Source organism: Meles meles, chromosome X (genome assembly GCF_922984935.1).
Source record: "Meles meles chromosome X, mMelMel3.1 paternal haplotype, whole genome shotgun sequence".
NCBI lineage: Eukaryota > Metazoa > Chordata > Mammalia > Carnivora > Mustelidae > Meles > Meles meles.
In genome coordinates this window covers 50,836,974-50,853,895 of record NC_060087.1, presented here as the reverse complement: position 1 = coordinate 50,853,895, position 16,922 = coordinate 50,836,974, and the positions used below count along the sequence as shown (strand labels likewise).

Here is a 16,922-nt window from a genome sequence, read left to right as displayed (position 1 = left end):
TGGGTGTGGTGCAAAAACAATGAATTCTGTTATAATGAAAACAAACTGGGGGTTGCTGGGGGGAGGTGGGATTGGGAGAGGGGGAGCGGGCTATGGACATTGGGGAGGGGAGGCGAACCATAAGAGACTATGGACTCTGAAAAACAACCTGAGGGTTTTGAAGGGTCAGGGGTGGGAGGTTGGGGGAACAGGTGGTGGGTGATGGGGAGGGCACGTTTTGCATGGAGCACTGGGTGTTGTGCAAAAAGAATGAATACTGTTACGCTGAAAAAATTAATAAAAAGGGAAAAAAAAAACAATATCCCAAAAAAAAACAAAAAAAACAAAAAAAAAATGAAAAGGAATTTAAAAAAAAAGAAAAAGAAAGTGGAAGACTTGGAATCTTTTATCATGCCTGTTTTAATCTCTTCATAGCCCTCTTGGTGAAGATGGATTATTTCTTATAGTTGGTCCATATAGAAGAAGACATATAGATTAGTAAGACTGTTCAAGAGCTAGAGTTAAAGAAATGCCTTGAGTAGATGTGGAAAAGGCTTGTTACTTGGTCTCTTGTTTTCCTTACCTACGGCTTGGATCATCTGCTTGGTACCACTTGTCTTTTTTTTTTTTTTAAAGATTTATTTATTTATTTATTTGACAGAGAGAGAGAGATCACACGTAGGCAGATAGGCAGGCAGAGAGAGGAGGAAGCAGGCTCCCTGCGGAGCAGAGAGCCCGATGCGGGGCTCGATCCCAGGACCCTGAGATCATGACCTGAGCCGAAGGCAGCGGCTTAATCCACTGAGCCACCCAGGCGCCCCGGTACCACTTGTCTTGATTAAATGTGATAGAACTGACCCACGAGGTAATGGTCACTAGTCGAAGGGAAAAAAAAGTTTGTGAGAAGGATCAAAGTCTTATTTGGAATATGTAGGAAAAGATGTCCTATCTCTCCCACCTGAAACTGACTCAAAACTTCCCAGAGGTCACAATGATTGCCAATCACTTATTGAATGTTTTAGTTATGTTCCTAGATTTATTAATTCATGAAAAAGACATGATAAAAGTTTCTGGGGCTTCACTGGCAACAGTCATCACCAATGACTGTGCATATTCCCCTAGTACCAGAATGATGCCAGTTGATGCTGGAAAGCAGCCTTCTGGAGTTTCTTCACTTTTTAATTAAGTACGTCAATATTTTCAGTGGTAACATTGGTAGCTCAGGTAACTTCACAGATGACAGCATGGAATACTCAGGCATCTCACCCATCCAACCACTGCATAATTGTGCAGGCCATAGGGCTCCACTCTGGTGATAACTGAAGTATAAAGTCTATTCTGAGAGGTGATTAGTTCCCCCAAATTGATTTCAAGGCTATATCCTTCTTTCCATAGTTCCTTTACATCATCAGGTAATAATAGATGCATTTCAGAAGGGTCTACCTTCCCCTAACCACAGATTAATCTTTATTTGGCAAAGATGGTTTATAACTCTGATCTAAAGAGACAAAATGAGACAAAATGTCACTAAGTTGATGAGATTAAATGTGCTTTTTTACTCATTGAAATTTTGTTTCAATAGGTCTCAAAATTCTGCAACAGAGATGTTTGCTCAAGTTGTTTCCATTCAAAAGTGCTAATTTAAAAAAACTAATAACTTAAAACTGTCACACACACACACACACACACACACACACACACACACAACAACAACAACAACAAACAATCCAAAAAAACATTCTCCTTTACTTCTAAAGGTTTTATGATGCATTGTGATCATTGACCATTTTTTTCCTATTAAACTTAAATGTCCAAACGTCAGAAACAGTTCTTTGACTGTTCTTCCACCACTGATTAAGACTGAAGTGGCAGGTATTGTGTATAATATTCATTTAGCCTTCTGAGGTTTCTGGGTGGGTGTGGTGACCTTGCCAGCTCCAGCTACGTTCTTGTCCATTGCTTTGATGACACCCACAGCAACCATCTGTCTCATGTCATGAACAGCAAAATGGCCCAGAGGAGGAGAGTCAGAGAAGCTCTCAACACACATAGGCTTGCCAGTAACTCTATCTATGATGGCAGCGACCCCAGATTTCAAGAACTTGGGACCATCTTCCAGCTTTTTTCCAGAATAATCATCAATCTTCTCCTTCATCTCAGCAAACTTACAAGCAATATGAGCTGTGTGACAATCCAGTGCAGGTGTAAATCCAGCACTGATTTGGCCTGGATGGCTCAGGATAATCTCCTGAACTGTGTAGCCAGCTTCTTCCATTGGTGGATCATTTTTTGCTGTCACCAGCCACCTTGCCACAACAAACATCTTTGACAAATATGTTATTGACATTGAAGCCCACATTGTCCCAAGCAAGAACCTCACTCAAACCGTCATGGTTTATTTCAACAGATTTTACTTTAGTTGTAACATTGACTGGAGCAAAACTGACCACCATGCCAGGTTTAAGAATACCAGTCTCTGGGGTGCCTGGGTGGCTCAGTCATTAAGTGTTTACCTTCAGCTCAGGTCATGATCCCAGGGTCCTGGGATTGAGTCCCATATTGGTTTCTCTGCTTGGTGGAAAGCCTGCTTCTCCCTCTACCACTCCCCTTGCTTGTGTTCCCTCTCTCACTGTGTCTCTCTCTGTCAAATTAATAAATAAAATATTTATTTTTAAAAGATTTTATTTATTTATTTATTTCACAGAGAGATCACAAGTGGGCAGAGAGGCAGGTAGAGAGAGAGGGGGAAGCAGGCTCCCTGCTGAGCAGAGAGCCTGATGCGGGGCTCCATCCCAGGACCCAGAGATGATGACCTGAGCTGAAGGTAGAGGCTTAACCCACTGAGCCACCCAGGCACCCCAATAAAATCTTTTAAAAAAAAGAGAGAGTGAGACTACCAATCTTCACTCGGCCCACAGGGACAGTACAAATATTACTAATTTTGTAGCGGTCTTGAGAGGCAGATGCAAGGGCTTGTCAGTTGGACGAGCTGGTGGCTGAATGCAATCCAGAGCTTCAAGGGCTTGTCAGTTGGACGAGCTGGTGGCTGAATGCAATCCAGAGCTTCAAGGGCTGTGGTTCCACTGACACTGCCTTCTTTACAGGTGACTTTCTATCCCTTGAACCAAGGTGTGTTAGTACTGGACTCCAGCATGTTGTCACCTTTCCAAACAGAAATTGACACAACTGCTACTGTGTTGGGGTTGCAGCCAATCTTCTTTTTTTTATTTGTTTATTTTCAGCATAACAGTATTCATTGTTTTTGCACCACACCCCGTTGTAGCCAATCTTCTTAATGTAGGTGCTGACTTCCTTAACTATTTCCTCATAGCTCTTCTGGCTGTAGGGTGGCTCAGGGGAATCCATTTTGCTAACACCAACAGTAGTTTGTTTTACTCCCACTGTGTTAATCAGAAAGGCATGCTCATGGGTCTGCCCACTCTTGGAGATACCTGCATAAATTCATCAACACCAGCAGCAAAAATCAAGACAGTGCAGTCAGCCTGAGATATGCCTGCAATCTTTTTTTCATAAAGTCTCTGTGTCCTAGGGCATCAGTGATGGTCACAAAATACTTGTTGATTGCTGAATCTCTACAGGGAGATATCAATGGTGATCTCACATTCATGTTCAGCTTTCAGTTTATCCAAGACCTTGGTGTACCTGAAGTACCCCTTTCCCATCACAGCATCAAATTTTTTGATAGTTCTTTTGTCGATCCCACCACATTTATAGATCAGATGACTAGTAGTTGTAGACTTGCACAATTCTACATCTCTAATGATGATGACGATGATATGAGTCTTTTCCTTTCCCATTTTCATTTAGATTTAGTGGTGTTTTTCACAACACCTGGGTTCTGATAGCAGACCCATTGCAAAAAATCAAGATTAAGTATCTTTTTTAAAAATTTCTTTTCTGTGTAACAGAATTCATTGTTTATGCACCACATGCAGTGCTCAATGCAATACGTGCCCTCCTTAATACCCACCACCTGGCTCCCCCAACCTCTCACCCCTGCCCCTTTAAAACCCTCAGATTGTTTTTCATAGTCCATAGTCTCTCATGGTTAATCTCCCCTTCCAATTTCCCTCAACTCTTCTCCATCTCCCCATGTCCTCCATGTTCTTTGTTATGCTCCACAAATAAGTGAAACCATATGATACTTGACTCTCTCTGCTTGCCTTATTTCACTCAGCATAATCTCTTCCAGTCCTGTCCATGTTGACACAAAAGTTGGGTATTAATCCTTTCTGATGGAGGCATAGTACTCCATAGTGTATATGGACCACGTCTTCCTTATCCATTCATCCACTGAAGGGCATCTTGTATCTTTTTTTGGGGGGGGGGAGCATCTTGTATCTTAAAAGGGAAAATATTGAGTAAAGAAACAGGATCCTATCTCATTGATAGAATAATACCAGTGGACATTTGAGGCTCAAATTAAATATGAGTCATTTGGGGCTGTCCTGGGTATATCAAAACTCATCAAAGAAGAGACATAGCTTTCTGCCTTTGAGCTTTCTAGCTCAAAGAAGAGCTAGATTATGTGTAGGCTCCTCCTTCAGTAGAATTTTCGGTCAGGAAGGTTTCATCACAACAAACTGATCTCATAAATTTGGGATTAGAGACCAGGATACACCTCTAAAAATCAAGATCCTAATCTCTGAAAGTACACAGTATAAGGGGTGTTTATTATGGAAGTTATTGTTGCAGTCCTGCCTGGGGAGGGGTTGCATTTTAACCTGCAGTGATGATGAGAGAGGGTCCCATCAGAGTAGAGGACACACATTTACAAAGGGACCACAGAGCCAACAGCAAGGGTGAGACAGGACAGCATATGTAGACCTGGCTTAGAAAATGCTAGAGGCTTTGTGTGTTTAGGAAAGGAGATAGGGAGAAAAAAAGAAGGAAAACAGCATGATGGAAATTTTTTGAAAGATCATCTCAATCAGCACTCGGAAGTACTCTGAAGAGATGCACAAATTCAAACTTAAGGATGTAAATAATTAGTAGAGTTAGAGTATAAAACAATGTGGTGAAGTTGAAACAAAGATCTTATTTTGTTGCCTTGGGTAGCAGGTATTCACTCCCCAAGGTCATCTACCTATTCTCATTTTTTTTTTTTTTTTTTTTGGTAAAGCTGTCACCTCTTATAGTCTAATGCTTTGGAAGGATATGAAGAAACCCTCAGTTTAAAGTTTCTAGTTGATATTTTCTCAGCTGGGAAACATGAACCCAAAGATCTATTCCTTATAGCTGACTGCAGTGTTTGTGATAAAGATCAAGATAATAAAGGCCCTTCCAATGAGGCTCCAGTTGGTCTTTTGTTGGTGTCTCTTCCAGGAGACAAATGTTCTTGGTTTTAAGTTGTGCTTAAAAGTTGTTCCTCCAGAACAGTAGCTTATACCTATTGGCAATAAGTCGGAATATGTTATATTAGTCCCTTACAGAATTTGTCTATATCTGCTTGCAACACAGTGGGCCTAAAAGAGAGGACATTAAGTCCAATCTTATTTATCTGTCTGTGAAAAATTCATAAAGTGAAAATCTATGATTGACAGAAGGAGTCGTCTCCTTTGGAAGACAACTTCCAATTGGAAGGCCATTGATACCAATGGGAATACGTTAGGTTGTAGTGGTTATAAGTTTTCAGAGTGTTTAGCAAGTTTTCATTTTAATGTAGTACTACTAGTTATATAACTAGATTAGATAGCTGATATATAGATGATAGATAGATATAGACAGATAGATACAGATATAGATATAGATATCTAGAGAGGGATCTTTTCTCCTCCCTTCATAGTATCAAGGATGGTAAGGAAAATTTGGCTTTTGGACAATGAGAAAGACCTTACAAAGTTCCTAAATTATGATCACAGTAAAACAAGTATTCCTGTCACTGAAAAGATAAGTTAGGTATTCCCAAAGTGGGAAAAACAAACAAACAAAAATGTAGCAGATTTCTGAATGAAGGTAAGAGCTATTGTCTTTTGGCAACTGGAAACTTCTAGTTATCTAGGGGAAAGATAGATGCTCATGGGGGAATTGTGCAAATTCTATTTGCAAATGTTCAAATAGTCTCAAGGCTGTCGTTTCTGTCCATGTTCCACCTTCACTGATTTTCCAGGTTTATAATTTTGGCAGGTGCAATATTCACTGCGGTATCCTCTTACATCCAATTAATATTTTACCTAGTGTTTCCCCAGAATAATTTTCAAGTCAATTGACTTGGTGGTCATGGTGTACAAGTTATCTATTTTGTTTTTATCTGGTCTAGTTTTCCTGGTCTCCACTTCAGAGGGTGTAGAAAAGCCAAAAAGCTATCTTGGTGACTCTATAACCTACCTGATCAGAGGTAAACCCAAATTTCTTTCAATATATTTTTTAAGAAACTGGTGTTTGTGATTGAAGTTTGCTACAGGCCTCATAGAAAGTGATCCAAGAGTGACCAGATTGTCTTTAAATTTAATGAACCTATCAGGCTTGGGTGAGGGCAGCCTCTTTATGTTAGTGCTCAGCCAAAATGTTGTCTTTTGCCTCATTGGTGTGTTCTCATGTAAGCTTCCCGCTTAAAAGCATACCATTCCATAAAAAGGAGCAAGGCATCTAGTAAAGCTCAAATTTGCTTACAGTGCTTAATGAGAGTACCAGCAGCAGCTAGGAAAGAAACCCCAGTTTGTTTCCATAGCATGGCAGAATTATGAACCATTCCAAAGGCACATCTGCTGTAGTATCTATGTGAACACAGCATGCTATGACTTGCTAGCTGACAGGTCTGAGTCAACTCTGTAAATTTGGCTAGTTGTGCTGACTTGACTTCAGGAAAGATATTGTATTCTATAAGCCCTTGGGAAGTGGTGACTGCATGGTTACCTGGAAAATATCTTTGTCTTGTCTTAAGGTTTGGCCTGCATACACAGACTTGCAAATCTGGGCCTCATAAACGAATTTCAGAGTGATCAGAATGCCAAGCAAAGTTCTAGGTTTAAGGTTAGACAATCAGAATATACAAATTAGCTAGAGCTGCCATAATGAAGTATTATAGGCTGGCTGGATTAAACAATATAAAGTTATTGTTTCACAGTTATGGAGTCTAGAAGAAGTCTGAGATCAAAGTGTCACCAGGGTTGGTTCTTCTGAGATCCCTGAAGGAAAGATCTGTTCCACACTGCTCTCCTCATCTACTGGATGGCTGTCTTCTTCCTACAGCTTTGTGTCACCTTCCCTCAGTACATATCTGTCTCCCAGTTTCCTCTTCTTATAAAAACACCAGTCATATTGGATTAGACCCCACCCTAGTGGCCTCTGGAAACACCCTATCTCTAATTATGATCATATTCTGAGATACTGGGGATTAGAACTTAAAACTGATGATCGGGCACCATTCAACCCATAAAAATGAGGTTCTTCTGCCTCTGAAAGAGGGAGTGAGGTAACTGGAATAAGAGTATGATACCTGTGGATTGTGGAGTGTGCTGTGCATTGCAGCTAAAATTAGTGAGAAGTGAATCTGGCAGTCCAAGGGATGTTATATTGTGCTCTCTGTCTCTATCTCTGTCTCTCTTTCTTGCTATCACCCTTGTTTTGGTCTCATTTTTACTCTCACTCTTGATCTGTATGTGTTTTGTGTGTCTCTCCCTGTCCCTCTCAGAGTCTGTCCATCTCTATTTGACTCTCTTTAACTGCCTACCTCTGTCTCTGACTGTCTCTGTCTGACAGTCTATGACTATCAGTCTGCCTCTGTCTCTTGTACTGTGCATACGTGATGCTGTCTCTCACTCATTTTGTCTCTCTCTCATCCATTTTCTCTGCCTGCCTGTCTCTGTTATGTCTCCTTTTGACTCTGTCTTTCTTCCTGTCTCTGTCCCTATTGGTGGTCTGTGTCTTGTCTCTGACTGTTTTTGACTCTATCTCTGTCTTGTCCTTCTCTGTCTCTTTGCTCCTCTCTGCTTTCCTCCATCTCCAACTTTGCTCCAATCAGATTGTCTCTGCTGCCATCTCTGCCTATCTGCTTGGCCTTTCCTTCTCAGTAAATCTGGCTGGTCCCTGCTCCCATACTGGACATATAAATATGAGGGTGTCCCAGGAATCTATCTCCAGCTGTCTCATTTTCCTACACTCTCACTATGTGATACCATCTTATTCTGTGTCTTAAATACCAGCACTATGCTCATGACTGTCAAACCTTCACCTCTCATGCTACCTCTGCACTGAGGTATTTCTAAGTGCCTCTTCAACATTTCCACAATGGGTACAAAGCATCAGAAAATTGGCAGGCCCCAAATAGAACTCTTGGTTTTCCATTCTTGGTTCCTTGCTCTTAAGTTTCTCCCATTTTGGTAAATGCTATCATTCACCACACATCCAATCTTTGTCATTATCCTGTAGCTATACCTTCAAATTATATCTAGCATTAGATTACTATTCTCCAACTCCAGGGCTGTCACTCTTGTCCAAAGTTGCCTTCTTCTCTTTCCTGGATTACTGTAATAGCTTGCACTCATATTTCAGTATTGAGTATCTTTGGTTACATAGAATAATGGCTAAAGTGAAATGAATGTGTGTTTGTTTGTTTGTTTGCTCACTTTCTGTTATATGAAATAAGTCTAGAAATTGCCTGTCCAGGGCAAGTAGGAAGGCTCCACAGAGTCATGAGGGACCCAGGTACCAATCTTTCTGCTTCACCACCTGGGCCTCAGGGTCCTGTCATGATTGAAAGTGGCTACTAGGATTCCATCCATCATAACAGTGTTGTGTGCCTGATAAAAATGGCAATGCAAAAGGGAAAATAGGGAGCTGTATCAACTGAGTAATTTCCACTTAAGCTGCATTCCCAGGAATCACCCCCAACACTTGTGATGTATTTTCTTTCACATAGCAAGGTGCCTGGCAAAAACTGAGGGAATGGATAATGACTGTTGGTGTGAGCAAATGGCAAATCTGCTATGGCCCACAACAATAATTTGCTCCCCAAATAGCATACAATGTAGTTATTCCTAAGCCTAAATTAGCTCATAGCACTTGCTAGAATAAGGTCCTATAATGGCTTCTCTTTTCTCTAAGAATACAATTCAATCTACCCACCTATGGCCCTGCATCTTCAGATCCCTGATTATTTCTTTGGACCTTGTCCCCTGCCATTCTTCCCTTTGTTCACTATGGAATCACCACAGAGGATTTTATTCTGTTCATAAAGAATGCCTACCTCACTCCCTTCTGAGATACCTGGGAATGGACTCTTACTTCAGATATCCATATGGTTGTCTCTTTCTTGTCACTTGGGACTGAGTCCAAAAGCCACACACACCTCAACAGTCTAAGTATAGTAATAATAACTAGTCCATTTCTGTCCCATTGCCTATTTATCTGAAAGTGTGTGTTGTGTTTACTTTTTATTATCTCCCCCCACAGAATGTAAATTTCTGAGATTAATAACTTGTTTCTCTTGTTCACTTCTGTATTTTTACTTCCAAGGACAGGATGAAACACATGCATTAGGTACTCAGCAATCATTTATCAAGTAAATGACTTAATGCATACACAACATGGTTCTCACTTGCATCAGGGAAGCCAGCAAACATAGGATTTCTTACATCCTCTTAAATTCCTAATTTCAATCCTTTCACAGTATCCTGAATTTAGAGAGGCAAGCAGATGCAACATGGACTGGAGACATCCTTCTCTTACTCAATTAAAAATTTCCCAATGAACATATAATGTATTTTTATCCCCAGGGGTACAGGTCTGTGAATCGCCAGGTTTACACACTTCACAGCACTCACGATAACACATACCCTCCCCAATGTCCATAACCCCCTCCCTCTTTCCCAACCCCACCTCCCCCCAGCAACCCCCAGTTTGTTTTGTGAGATTAAAATACATTATATGCTTATTTAAAAAAAATTGGAAGGGGAGGCAAACCATAAGAGACTATGGACTCTGAAAAACAACCTGAGGATTTTGAAGGGTCAGGGGTGGGAGGTTGGGGGAACAGGTGGTGGGTAATAGGGAGGGCACGTTTTGCATGGAGCACTGGGTGTTGTGCAAAAACAATGAATACTGTTAGGCTGAAAAAATAAATAAATTTAAAGAAACAGAATGTTTAGAACAAAAAAAAAATAAAAATAAATAAATAAATAAATAAATAATAAATTTAAAAAAAAAGAAAAAAATTCCCAATGAAGTCCCAGAATAATTTTCAAGTGATAGGCCATGGTGTGTGAAAAATTTTCTCTAAGCTCCATTTTAGAGTTTAGAGTTTAGCGAGACCAGCAGCCATCTTGGCATTTCCATACTCTACCTAATCAGAAGTCATATCCAGATTTATCCCAGTATGTTTTTAAATATAACCTGGTGTTTATAATTAAATTTGCCCAATGTTTAAACAAAAAGATCCAGAGTAACTAGATTGTCTTCAACTTGTTTAGCTACTCAAACTTGAGTGAGAGTGGTCTCTTTAGCATAGTGGCTAGACAAAAATTTTCCTTCTGCCTCATGGGCTTGTTCTCTAATGTGAGATTTTGAATTAATTGCATCTAAATTTTCTTGGGAGGAAGTAATCTGACATAAAGGTTATAAGTGTTTTTTTTTTCAATAGCATGGCAAAATCATGAAACATACCAAAGGCCTTGCCTATGTTAGCTCTTGTATGTCTTGCTAGCTGACAGACTTGCTTCAAGTCTATAATTTTAGCTCATTGTTCTGACTTGATTTTGGAAAAGAAATTGGTTTCTATAAGCTCTTGGGAAGTGGTAGCTGCACAACCAGCTTGAAAATATTTTTGTTCTGTCTTAAGATGTGACCCACCTACAGAGACTTCTACATCTGGACCTTGTAAAAGAATTTCAGAGGAATCAAAGCCAGGCAGAGGAAGTTCTTGGATTAAGGCTAGACAGTGGTGAAATTTTCTCTATTCTGAAAAAGAGAGTAAGTTAGCTGGAATAAGGATATGACACCAACAGACCATGGTATGCACTGGATAGAAGTTGTAATTCATAGATAATTCCATAGCAATTGCAGAAGTGAAGAAATGGACACTTTTTTGTGAGGCTTGGGGTATTTTTAGTTGGAGAGGGGACACCAAGATGAAACCAAAAGTGTTTTCTACTAAGAGGACATCCAATGAGCTTTTTAATTTCTATGTTTCTGAAATGTGCCTGGCATAGGTGTTTGAAACATTGATCCCATCCTGAACTCTGATAGACTCCCCTGGAAGAGAAATGATTCACTTTTCACCTGGTCTGCCCTCTAAAATTCTCTGCAGCTCTTAAGTCTCATGAAACAAAACACTGCCGTGTGGTCAGTACTTTACATGCACCAGCCATGATACATGTAATAATCTATTTATTCCTCACATTGACACTCTGGGAAGGAATTACTTGCCCACTTTAGAGGTGAGTGGGCTCAGAGAAGCTGAGGGATTTGTCTGAGGTCAAACAACTGGTGAGAAAGAAGGGCTTCTGAACTCTGAACCCAGTCTAAACAGTTCTTAAGTGCTCTGTGCCATCTGCTGCCTGCTATACAGTGTCCCTGACTCACAACCAGTTTATGCTGGTGCCTCCTGCTCCTGAATTCTGTTGTTAACCTCTTTCATTGAGTCCACTACAAGAAGGGAAGAAATATTAAATGATAATACCTCAAAATATTCTTATTTTGTAATAATTAAGTATAGTTAAAGTATAATTTAATTTTAAGGTGAAATACATTGTAATAAACATTTAAATAATATTTTAAAAATATTCTATGCACTTCTAGTTCTGGTACAAGACAAAGTAGACACACTTCTCCCAATTCCTTTCACTAAGTATAGCTAAACACCCTAGGCATTATACATAAAATAAACATAACAAGACTCTGAAAGATATTGAGAAAAGGGCTGACCAGAGAGTGAACTTAGGACCTGTAAAACAACAGGTGGTAAGTGCCCTGAGTCTTCTGTTTGGCTTATATATCCTGAACTGGATGCTAGACAAAGAAGAAACACATAGAATTGACAACAGACACAGAAAAGAAAAGCCTTCTCTCACTAGCCAAAAGACCAACGAAGTGGACCGCCCAAAATGACAGAAAACTTTTAGATAATAACATCCCTACTTCAGCCAAACACCAAATAAAAAAGCAGTGTCCACACTCCCACTCCTGCCAAAAAACACAGGGTAGGAAGCCTGGATTTCTATCCTCACATGGCTGCAAGGCGTGCCCAAGCCTCCCCCATCCTTGCTAAAGTGGTGTCAGAGAAAGCAGGGTGGAAAGCCAGGCTGTTTGTTCACATCAAGCGAAAAATGAAGTGGCCCTCACCCTCCTCACTGAGATAGTGTCAGAAGAGGCTAACTGGAGATTCCTAACTTATACCACCACTGTGGTAGGCAAAATAGTGGCTCCCTAAATATGTCTATGTCTTAATCCCCAGAACCTGTGAATGTTATGTTACACAGTGAAGTGGAACTAACACTGCAGATGGAGTTACAGTTGAATCTTGAAGTAGGGAGATTTTCCTGGATTATCTCAGTGGGTGCAATGTAATCATATGAGTTTCCAAAAGTGTAAATGGGAGGCAGAAGACTGGGTAAAGATTCTGCACCCAGTTCCAATGTGTGGATTTTTACCTCCACACCAAGCAATTCTCAGACACCAGCTGGGTGTTCCACAATTCAACTCAATTCTGACACTGTCTACCTGGAGATAACATCAGATTTCACAGGTTAAGGGTTCAGTTTGGTTCAAGAATGCACTCCCCTCCCCCAATTCAGACTCCAGTCTCAAGTCCAGGTTGCCACCTGGGTTTCTGACCAACTGGCCATAGACTGGATGGTCCAACAACCCCCTCTTTGGGTTCAATAGTGGCTCACAAAACTTTGGGAAACATTTTACTTACTAGATTATGGGTTTATGATAAAAAGGTATGGGAGAGATGCATAGGGCAAGGCATGTAGGAAGGGTCATGGAGCTTTGATGCCCTCTTCAAGTGTGCTACTCTCTCTGCATCTTCATGAGTTCACTAACCCAGAATTTCTCCAAGCTCCATTCTTTTTGGGTTTTTGTGCAAGCTTCATTGCACAGTCACAAGTGATTAAATCATTGGGCATTCACAGTTGATTCAACCTCTGGCACCCCTCCCCTCCTGGGAGGTCAAGGGAGTGCGACTGAAAAGTCTAATTTTTTTTTTAAGTCTAACCTTCTGATTAAATGGTTATTCCTCCCGGCAACCATCCCTATCCTTAGGTGCTTTCCAAAAGTCCTTCATTAACATAAACACAGACACCTTTATCACTCTCATCACAGGGAATTCCAAGGATTTTAGGAGTCCCATGCCAGAAACAAGACCAGGGTCCAAATCTATATTTCTAATTGCACATCACAATATCACAATGGTTGAGAGAGGTGTGATATGAGAAAGACTTTTCACACCATTGTTGACTTTGAAGTTGTAGAAAAGAGGCCATGAGCCAAGGAATATGGCGGCTTCTAGAAGCTGGGAATGGACCTCAAACTGTAGCCAGCAGGAAAAACAGGGACCTGAGTCCACTGCAAGGAATTAAATTCTGCCAACAATCCATTTGACCATGAAATGGATTCTCCACAGAGGATCCAGAAAAGATTATGGCCTGCTGACACCTCAGTTTTAGTCCACTGGAACCCCTACCAGATTCTTGACCTACAACTGGAAGATGATAAATTCATGGTATTTTAAGTCACTAAATTTGAGGTCATGTGTTACAGCAGAAATAGGAAATAAATACAGTCTATCAGGGGTAACAAGTTTCCCACTTCACATGTGCTTTCAGTGCAGGCCATATGGAGGACAGGGATGAGGCTTCTCCCTCCCCACAGGCCTAGTGGGGAACCAGGATTTCCACCCCCACCTGGCCATAGTGAGGCAGTGACCATCCTTCACCTTCTGATATGGTTTCAAAGGAAGTCTGTTAAAAGAGAAGAATTGAATAATACAAAGAGCCTTATACCAACCCAAATGTGTGGGATATAATGGAAAATCATTCATCATGCCAAGAACCAGAAAAAGCTCACTGTAAATGGGAAAGGCCATCAACAGATGCAAACACCAAGATGACACAGATACTAGAATTCTCTGACAAGGATTTTAAAGCAGTCATCATTAACATGCTTTAGTGAACAATTAAAATCACTTATAAAGAAATGGGGGAATAATACAAAATCTCAACAAAGATAAAGAAGACAGAAAGAAAACCTCAGTGGAAATTTTAGAGCTAAAAAAATAATTAAAATGAAAGTTAAGGAAACAGTCAACAAAACAAAGAGGCAACCCACGGAATGGGAGAAGATATTTGTAAATGACAGTACAGACAAAAGGTTGATATCCAGGATCTACAAAGAACTTCTCAAACTCAACACACACAAAACAGATAATCATATCAAAAAATGGGCAGAAGATATGAACAGACACTTCTCCAACGAAGACATACAAATGGCTATCAGACACATGAAAAAATGTTCATCATCACTAGCCATCAGGGAGATTCAAATTAAAACAACATTGAGATACCACCTAACACCAGTCAGAATGGCCAAAATTAGCAAGACAGGAAACAACGTGTGCTGGAGAGGATGTGGAGAAAGGGGAACCCTCTTACACTGTTGGTGGGAATGCAAGTTAGTACAGCCACTTTGGAGAACAGTGTGGAGATTCCTGAAGAAATTAAAAATAGAGCTTCCCTATGACCCTGCAATTGCACTGCTGGGTATTTACCCCAAAGATACAGATGTAGTGAAAAGAAGGGCCATTTGTACCCCAATGTTTATTGCAGCAATGGCTACGGTCACCAAACTGTGGAAAGAACCAAGATGCCCTTCAACGGATGAATGGATAAGGAAGATGTGGTCCATATACACAATGGAGTATTATGCCTCCATCAGAAAGGACGAATACCCAACTTTTGTAGCAACATGGACAGGACTGGAAGAAATTATGCTGAGCGAAATAAGTCAAGCAGAGAGAGTCAAGTATCATATGGTCTCACGTATTTGTGGAGCATAACAAATAACATGGAGGACATGGGGAGATGGAGAGGAGAGGGAGTTGAGGGAAACTGGAAGGGGAGATGAACCATGAGAGACTATGGACTCTGAAAAACAACCAGAGGGTTATGAAGGGGAGGCGGGAGGGGGTGGGGTGGGGTGGGAGGTTGAGGAACCAGGTGGTGGGTAATAGGGAGGGCACGTACTGCATGGAGACTGGTTGTGATGCCAAAACAATGAACACTGTTATGCTGTAAATAAGCAAATAAAAATAAATAAATTAATTTTAAAAAAAATGAAAGTTAATTAATTAAAAACAGTGGATGGACTGTAGCATAATGGAGAGAAAAAAATCAGTGAACTTAAAGATAGAACAATAAAAATTACAATAAAATAAAAATTGCAAAAATAAAATAAAAATTACAATAAAATATCTATTATATCTGCAGCCATGACTCCTTCTCTTATTCCTAATTATCTCTCATCTGTGCGCACTCTTCCTGTCTCTGTTTCTCTCTCTGTAGCTCTGTCTCTGTCTCTCTCTTTCCCTCTGAAAAACCATTGCTGGATATTTATTGAATTAATTTGCATTTTTTAACAGGAAACATTTGGTTTGCTTGAACTTCTTTTGTGGATTTTGTGTACTCTTTATTTAATATTGATAAATATTCCTTCCCTCCACTTTCTGGTATGCATTCTGTGATTCTCATTCCAATTTCACGTTTTGGTTTCCTAGCTCTTAAATTTGTGTGTTTTCTTCTTTTCTGACATACACATTTGGTGTTATAAATGCCCCTCTCACTAACACTCTGGTGTATCCCACAAGATTTTATAGGTAACTTTTTCATTACCATTTGGTTGCAATATTTCCTAATTTCCATTATGATTAATAATTACAAGTTATCACATGCTAGTCATATTTATCACTTGATTTGGGTTGTATTTTTAAAATGTTCCTGCCCTAGGTGGTTTGTTTCTGTTTTCCTTGGTCTATCATTTTCTTAACTCAACTACACCATGTTCAGATGATTTTCCTTAAGTGGAAGGTGGTTTGCACCTTAACAACTCTTTTTGATCATTGCTGATATATATTTGTGACCTACTATATACTTAGTTTTTTTTTTCAAAATGTTCCACTCATTCTTCCAAATATATGTATGTATATATTTGGAAGAAAAAAAAATATATATATATATATTTCATAAACACAACTTTTCTCTCTCTCTTTTTTAAAAATTCATTCTCATGATTTTTGTTCTTATATATTTTTTAATCTACTTACCATTTCAACCAATACAACATATTCCATTAGTAACTTCTCACTTGAACATTTTTCATACATATACCTTTGTTTCTTTTACTTTACAAAGATACATAGATAGATGATAGGTAGATGATAGATAGATATAGATATATAGATATAAGCTACAAGGTAGTCCTTTTTTTCCCTATTCAATACTACTCCTATATATATACACCAGTTTTAATTTCCCTGTATCTCTCTGCAAAGTTGGGTCCTTTAACAAAGGTAACAAGACACACCCAGGAAGAACTGAAATAACCTTCCTTGCCCACATCAAGGGTTTATTCTTTTGTCAGTGTTTCTGCGTGTTTGTTTTTGTTTTTGTACTTTATAAATTTTATTCTTGGGGTTCATTTTGGCTGGATTTTCTTTTTTTTTTCTTTTGTTGGTCGTTTTAAAAAATATTTTATTTTTTTTATTTGAGAGAGAGACAGTGAGAGAGAGCATGAGAGGGCAGAAGGTCAGAGGGAGAAGCAGACTCCCCATGGAACTAGGAGCCCAATGTGGGACTCGATCCCAGGACTCCAGGATCATGACCTGAGCCAAAGGCAGTCACTTAACCAACTGAGCCACCCAGGTGCCCCTTGTCAGTTTTTTTGTTTGTTCTTTTTGTTTTTGTAGTTTATAAATCTTACTCTTGGAG

General features: G+C 39.8%; 1 pseudogene; it reads right to left on the bottom strand.

Annotated features, from left to right (window-relative positions):
• Window positions 1–1,867: 1,867 nt before the first annotated feature.
• LOC123934970 lies at window positions 1,868–3,797 on the bottom strand (annotated as a pseudogene).
• Window positions 3,798–16,922: the final 13,125 nt, after the last annotated feature.